At 48.9% G+C, this 6957-nt stretch overlaps 1 long non-coding RNA gene across 1 annotated transcript; it reads right to left on the bottom strand.

The window, feature by feature from the left end:
- Positions 1–3875: 3875 nt before the first annotated feature.
- On the bottom strand, positions 3876–6247 carry LOC114510208. Its single transcript, XR_004900425.1, has 4 exons — positions 5829–6247; positions 5555–5672; positions 5064–5178; positions 3876–4594 (listed from the first exon to the last, which is right to left on the bottom strand). It is a non-coding gene; the product is annotated as an uncharacterized LOC114510208 (long non-coding RNA).
- Between the last annotated feature and the right edge of the window lie 710 nt (positions 6248–6957).

The raw sequence follows: 6957 nt of genomic DNA, 5'->3' as shown, positions 1-6957 counted from the left end.
GGAGGGTAACAGATTGGACGGCTGGGATCATTTCGAAGGCCTTGACTGGGGCAGCTGCATAGTTTGGGAGTCAGGGGTTTAGATGTAGAGGCAGGAGGTGGGTGAGGCATGTTCCCTTCTCTTGGGGCTGGTAACCTCTCTGGTATCAGCCATCTCCCGGAGGCACCCTTGGGGCAGGAGGGTGTGGTCAAGGGAGAATGAGAGCTTTTTGATTTGTGGTTCAGGCGGCATCTTCAGGTCTCAGGTGTTCAGGGATCACTTCGCCAGGGAAACAGCTGCATTCCTGTCTCTAATTCATCATGAGTGTTGTGTTAATAGGCAAGTCAATTAATACCTCTAAATTCTAGTGTCCTGAACCATAAAATACTGGTCACAGCCCCTCCTCTGCCCGCCCCACAGGGCTCAGTGTGGAGCTCACAGGAGAAGATAACAGATACTCCCCCTGAGCTGTTACAAAGCACCACACCCATGTGCAGACTGAAAAGTAACTTCCCACCCTCCCCTGCCCTGGAGCTGCCTGAGAGTCTTCTCTAGAGGCAGCCCCTACCTTTCACGCTTATTCTTCCAGACATTTAACATTTGAACCTATAGGTAGCACTTATGAAGAACCAGACACTTTTCTTCAGGCTCTGTCTGAATTTTGTTATATTTAGCCTCATAATACTAGAAAGGGGGCCCCATGTCACAGAACAGGGCACTAGGGGCAGAGGGGGTAAGTAGTCACTTTTCTAGGTGTATGTGGCTTCCAGGATGATCTAATGCAAGTGACCAGACACCAGCTCCCATGCTCGGTCCCCGTGCTGTGCTGACTTTTTGTGCTGTCTCATCGAAATCATGTCCCCACACAACCTGGGTGCTGGGTAATTGACCAGCCCTTTCCTAAGCCCAACTCAGAGTCAGCTGGCAGCTGGTGAGCAGGGAGAACAGAAATGTGACCTGGGGATGAATCAATACCCCCCGCCCCCATGGCCTTCCGCCAGCAACGTGTCAATAGATTTTCCTGTTTTCAATGTCCGGGATCACAGTTCAGAATATAAAAAGGATAGCATAAAGGATTCATACAAAGGTGTCAATAGAAAATTGTTTAAGAGAACTATTTAAGAGAATCTGAGTAAGTGAAGAGAATCTGGCATCCCCAGCAGTGGCTCAGCAGCATGAAAATGGGCGTCTGCTCAAACAACAGACAGAGGCACGAATGTCCCCCCACCTCCCACTCCACTGAAGGTGCTCAGAATTGGCGCCCAGCAGGGTCCAGTCACTAGACTGAGGTGTGCACAGCAGAGACTGGGCGTCGATGAGAACGGACTCTGGACACTCAGAGCCAGCGCGGCCACTGCCCACTCACAGCCAGGCCTCAGTGGCAGCTGCTTGGTTCAGTTGTCACTGAGACCCTGGGGGCATGTAGACCTCATCCACACAGCCACCAAAGCACCCGCCCAGCAGACGCCTTTCCCAGGTACTGATGTTAACTGCTCATTGCCCAGGTTTGGTCAGCTGGAGACGAAGCTGATGCTTTGTGCAACTGTCACGTGGGCAGTTGGTTTGGAATGTCCTGGGTTCTGAGTCAGATGACTGGTCATTCAGGGTGATCACCTGACCAATGGGAAGTCTCGATGTGAGACAGCTGATAGAATCAAGTGCGGGGGCAGGGGGGTGGTTAGTGAGGGGCACATGGACACAGGTTTGGATGCCCTGTCCTTCAAGGTGGGGTGGGGGCAGTCTTCCTTTGGAGGAAAGGCATTGTATCTCCTGCCAAGGGCTGAAACAGAGGCAGGAGTTGGGTGAGGATATGAGCCATTCTCCTGGGCCAGGCATCTGCTCCTGGCACCTGCTGTCTCCCTGCAGCAGCTTTGGGGCAGGAGGATGTAGGGAGTGAGGAGAGCCCGTGATCTCTCCATGACATGATCTCCTGTCCAGGTGTTCAGGGACTTCTGTCCCCAGGGCACCAGCTATGGCCCCTGCTTCAGACCAGTTGCACAGTGGCACTGTGATTGACGGTGAGCTAGGTCCTCAAGCACAACACGTAGAGAGGCCAGTACTCGAGCACTGGCTTTTGAAAAAGGGTTTCTATTGCTAAGTGGGGCAGCAAGGAGACAGGAGGCAGGGCTAAGCTCTGTCTCCTGCAGAGAGGGGTTTGAGGTGTATTTAAAGGAAGAAGCGGGGGAGGTTGTGCATGTTCTACAGAGTTCATCGTTTCAGCATAATGAGAGCTTAGTGCACAGGCGCCTGGGAATCACGGTTCTTCACGCACGGCATGTTTGAATTTGGGGTGGGGGGGTGTTCGTATGTAGTCCTGCCAGATTTTGTCTCAGAGACTTGAAAGGTAATTCTAGCATCAATTCCTTCTCCTCCTCCAGTGTGCATGCCTAACTGCCCCACTGCTTGATTTGCAGGCCTGTTCTGCTAGTTCTGAAAAGCAACTTATATCTCATTAGAAACAGGACAAGGCCAATTTAGATTAATTCTGTGGTTACAACTCTGGGCAAGACACCGGATCTAAGTTTCCGTGTCCTGCACCATAACATGTGGGTCACAGCCCCTGACTCTGTCCACCCCATGGGGCTGGTGTGAACATCACAAGAAGTGACAGATTCTTTCCACTAACGAAAATCGAGTATTAGAGCACCCAGCTATTGTTGTTGAGGGGTTTGTTTCTCTTCTCACTTCTGTCAGTTTTCTTCATGTGTTTTGGAGATCGCTTGTTAATTGGAAAATGTGTATAATTATCTCCTCAAAGGATGGAAATTTGTCCTTATAAATGGCTGTATATGCTCTGGGAAAAAAGTTGTCATAAAGTTTGTCTCATAATAATAATGCCAGCCATCGCTGGGCAGGTCAGTTAGTTAGAGCATTGTCCCAATATGACAAGGTTGTGAGTTCGATCCCCAGTCAGGGCACACACAAGGATCAACCAATGAATGCACAAATAAGTGGAACAACAAATGAATATTTCTTCCTCTTTCCCCCTCTTCTTCCCTCCCTCTCTAAACATCAATGAATAAACATTAAAAAAGTATTTAAGGGGCTGCCTTGAGTAAAAGAAGATACTTTCCTAAAAAGTGCAAGCAGAATAAATGAGTAAAAGTGGGACAAGTTCCCATTCACAAGATAAAGGACTTCTTTTTAAAAGAGAGTCCCATAATTAAAAAGGCAATCTTTTTTTTTTTTTGAAGATTTTATTTATTTATTTTTAGGGAAGGAAGGGAGGGGGAGAGAGAGAGAGAGAGAGATAGATATGTACGGTTGCTGGGGGTTATAGCCTGCAACCCAGGAATGTACCCTGGCTGGGAATCGAACCTGGGACACTAAAAGGCAATCTTTTCAGGCAGACCTGCTAAATGAGCAAAAAAATTACTGTTGTGAGAATGGGTTATGAATGAAACACCTACCAAGTCCCTTCTACTCTGACCCCAATAGGACTAAAATGGGCTGCTTTGCCGATTCCCAGTTGGCATGTCCCAATCTGGCCGAGTGTGGAAGGCTATACCACCAGAGAAGGAAGGGAGGAGTCAATCAAGTAACAGAAGGCAAGACACAAAATGTAAGTACAACAGGATTTCAAACATAACACATTTCATTTGAGAATAAGTATGGCCCCCAGAAGGTACCCCTCAGAGTAGCCAGCCTCCAAGGCTTCTGAGTAGAAATTAAAAGGAGAGAACAGTCTAGGCTTTTTGGAGAAGACAATAGGAGAAATACCCTGGTTTCACGATTAAGAAACAAAGATCCTCTTCAAGATCATCCTTGAAGAGCCCTGGCTGGTGTATCTCAATGGATTGAGCACAGGCCTGTGAACCAAAGGGTCACTGGTTCGATTCCCAGTCAGGGCAAATGCCTGGCTTGCAGGCTGGGTCCCCAGTGTGGGGCACGCGAAAGGCAGCCACACATTGATGTTTCTCCCCTTCTCTTCCCCTCTCTCTAAAAATAAAAATGGTAAAACATGGTTACATAGGATTTGACTGGATCACTTACTTCAAGCCTAGAAAAGCAGATCGTCTGTATTCAAAGGGTAGTGAGCTGTGAAACATGTAAGAAACATTTTATACACATGACACCATGCAAGACAAGATCACATGCCAAGACAGGCATTTCAGTTTGCAAGTTTAGTTTTAAAACAAGTCCAATTTTTGGAAACACATTTGGGAACTAGTTCTTACCATCACACCATCCACTCGCATCAAGTTGCTGATGGTCACGTCTTCCTCATCTTGTAACCCAAGGGCCACAGACCACGAACCACGAATGCCTGTTTGCACAGTAGTTGCCTGGAGTAGATGCGACTACTTTGTGTGTAGACTCTCGGGGTTTTGATAAGCAACGGATTCCTACAATTTAATATTTTCTGTTATTCCACCTTCCGACTGCTGACAACGGACTTTTAAGTCAGGAGTGATTTCCGCTGTACTTACGTTTCTGCATCTTTCATAGCCACGCCCATGGTAGGTGTGACTTTCCCAAGACTGCATGAAGGAAAGGGCTGCTCCGTAATTTCTCTTCGTGTAGAGGATCAGCCAGCGGTGCAGTGACTTCACACTGAGTGTGGTCCACTTCTTGTTCCTCTCGCCCATTTCGCTGATCGTGGATGGGAGTCAAACTGGAAAAGAATTCCAAGTCATGGTATGAGAAATCATTTTAAAAAATCATCTAAGATGCTTCCCACTATAAGTGTGACCTATTTTCCCACTGAAATAGTATAATTTTACACTTCCATCATGACTGAATGCGGTATTTTTCCTTAAAGTACAGTATAATAATACTATCATGGGTTCTATCATGGGTTACTCTGGATGACTTCGACTCTAGGTACTTGGCCCTTAAGGGTCTACTTGGAAGATTGTTTTGCCACCTGAAGATGTCCACAGGACTGTCAGTGGTGTGATGCCAGTTTACCACATGCCAAGCACTTTCCAGGCATTCTGATGGGAACTCTGCTCGTTCTCTCGGACACAACCAGCAGCCTGAGGAGGAGAGCTGTCCCAGTTTTAGACACGACCGAGCTCGTTTCTCTTTGCACACCTCTTTGTCTGACCCAACTCTGCCATAATCATGTGACACTGTCTTACCATTCTTTTTCCTTGGAAAATTCTCACTTCTTTCAAAATTCTCCCTGAGAAGGACAAAAATTCGGTTTCTAATTTGATATCCCAGCGTTGAAGCTCTTTTTGCGTATTTTTATCTCTGAAAGTTAAAATAGTTCCACGTGATCCAGCCCAAGAAAATAAACAAAGCAATGAGCCATCTGCAAAGCACAGGACACTGTCCCTCTACTCTAAGTTCCCTCCCTGCTCCTCCCCATTGTGACGGGGCCACAGGCAGACCCCCTAAAACTCTGAACTGACCTTGTCTTTGTTCTCACACTTGTGCAGGCACCTGGAGTCTTCCCTCTCTAGGCCTCCTCTGAGGTAGCAATGACAAACACAATAGAGTTGCCCCCCAGATATAATCTTCTTCCCAACTGCCATTTTTTAACTGAAGAATCTGAGGTAGACGCCAAGGGGTCTGCAAAGGTCCCAACTTCAGGAGAGGGGGTGAAAGGCGGAGAAGCAGCACTTACTTTTGCACAGTACCCATGAACTTGTGCAATTCTTGCTTCCTTTTTCCTGGATCTAACCTCATGCGAAGAGCCAACTCTCTCATCACCATGTAGTCTTCACGCATGGCATCGGTCAGACCTTGGACAAATTCCGAAAGATATAGCTGAACAAGCGAGAGTAGGTTCCTATCAGAGAAGACGTCACTGTTGGGTCTGGAAGGGGAGAACCAATGGGGAGAACACAGCTATGCGTCCTGCACGGCTGCATCACAGTATCTGTATTTATAGTCTGTACCTGGACTTCAAAGAGGGCTTGTCTTCTACAGAGACGGCCGAAACCCACAGCACCTGTCAGAGAGCAGAGCTCAGGAGCCGGCCACAGAGGTGTGCGTGCTGTATCCTGCTGGCTCTTTCTCCATTTGCCCTTGCTGATCAGAAATGGCTGAGTGAGGTCAGTGACCTGGACATGACATCGCCGCTCAACAGAAGCGAGGAAGAACACCGGCAGAACTGTCAGCAGTTCTTCCTAGCATCACACAGATTGGTCCAAAAGTGCATTTTCGGATCACAAAGGGAGGCCCAGAGGCGTGCTGGGGACATTGTTTACCCAAGTTTCAGAATGTGTTAAAAATACTTTTGCCCTGGCCGTGTGGCTCAGTTGGTTGGAGAGTTGTCCTAAACGCCAAAAGACTGCAGGTTTGATCCCTGGTCGGGGCATGAATGGGAGGCAGCTGATTGTTGTTTCTCCCTCACATTGATGTTTCTCTCTCCCTCCCTTCCTCTTTGTCTAAAATAAAACTAAAACCAAAACAGCCTTTGTTCTGCCGGGTGCCCTAGCAGCCGCTGGGACACACAGGGCTGTGACCAATGCTGAGCCATCGATGGCAGGACTGCTCAACATTCGGCAGCACCAGCACCTCCCACTTCGGCCTGGGGGTTTCAGCAGCACCTGTGGGCTCTGGGAGCACAGCCGCTGCCCCAGATCTCAGCTGCACCTTGGAGACCTCAGCCCTGCAGTGGAAACGAGTGGGGTTCCCGGCACCCACCACTTCCATGAGAGAAGACTGAGTCTGAACGCCTGCAGCCCTCCTCGCCAGAACGCCCCAGTGGTGAGCGGGGACCCAGCACTAAGAACAACCGTGCACTTGGAGGCACCGCAGCCCCCATCTGAGTCTCACCCATGACGTGCAGAGCTCCTCTTACTTCCACCTGAGGGCCCAGCGCCGCTGCCAGCAAGGCTGCCTTTAGTGGGGTGTGTGTCCTGGCCTCCACCCCCTGCTGCTCTGCCTCTGAGGAAGAGCCTTGCCATTAGGGCCCCCTCATTCCTTGTCGTCCAGGGCCTGTTTGGACAGAAAATTGTTGGACCATCAACCGAGCTACTTTCCTTCAGGTGGGAATCCACTCCCTTGGGGTCTGGGAGGCAC

The sequence above is a fragment of the Phyllostomus discolor genome, chromosome 13, assembly GCF_004126475.2.
Source record: "Phyllostomus discolor isolate MPI-MPIP mPhyDis1 chromosome 13, mPhyDis1.pri.v3, whole genome shotgun sequence".
In the NCBI taxonomy this organism is placed as follows: domain Eukaryota; kingdom Metazoa; phylum Chordata; class Mammalia; order Chiroptera; family Phyllostomidae; genus Phyllostomus; species Phyllostomus discolor.
This window is presented reverse-complemented; position numbering and strand designations above follow the sequence as displayed.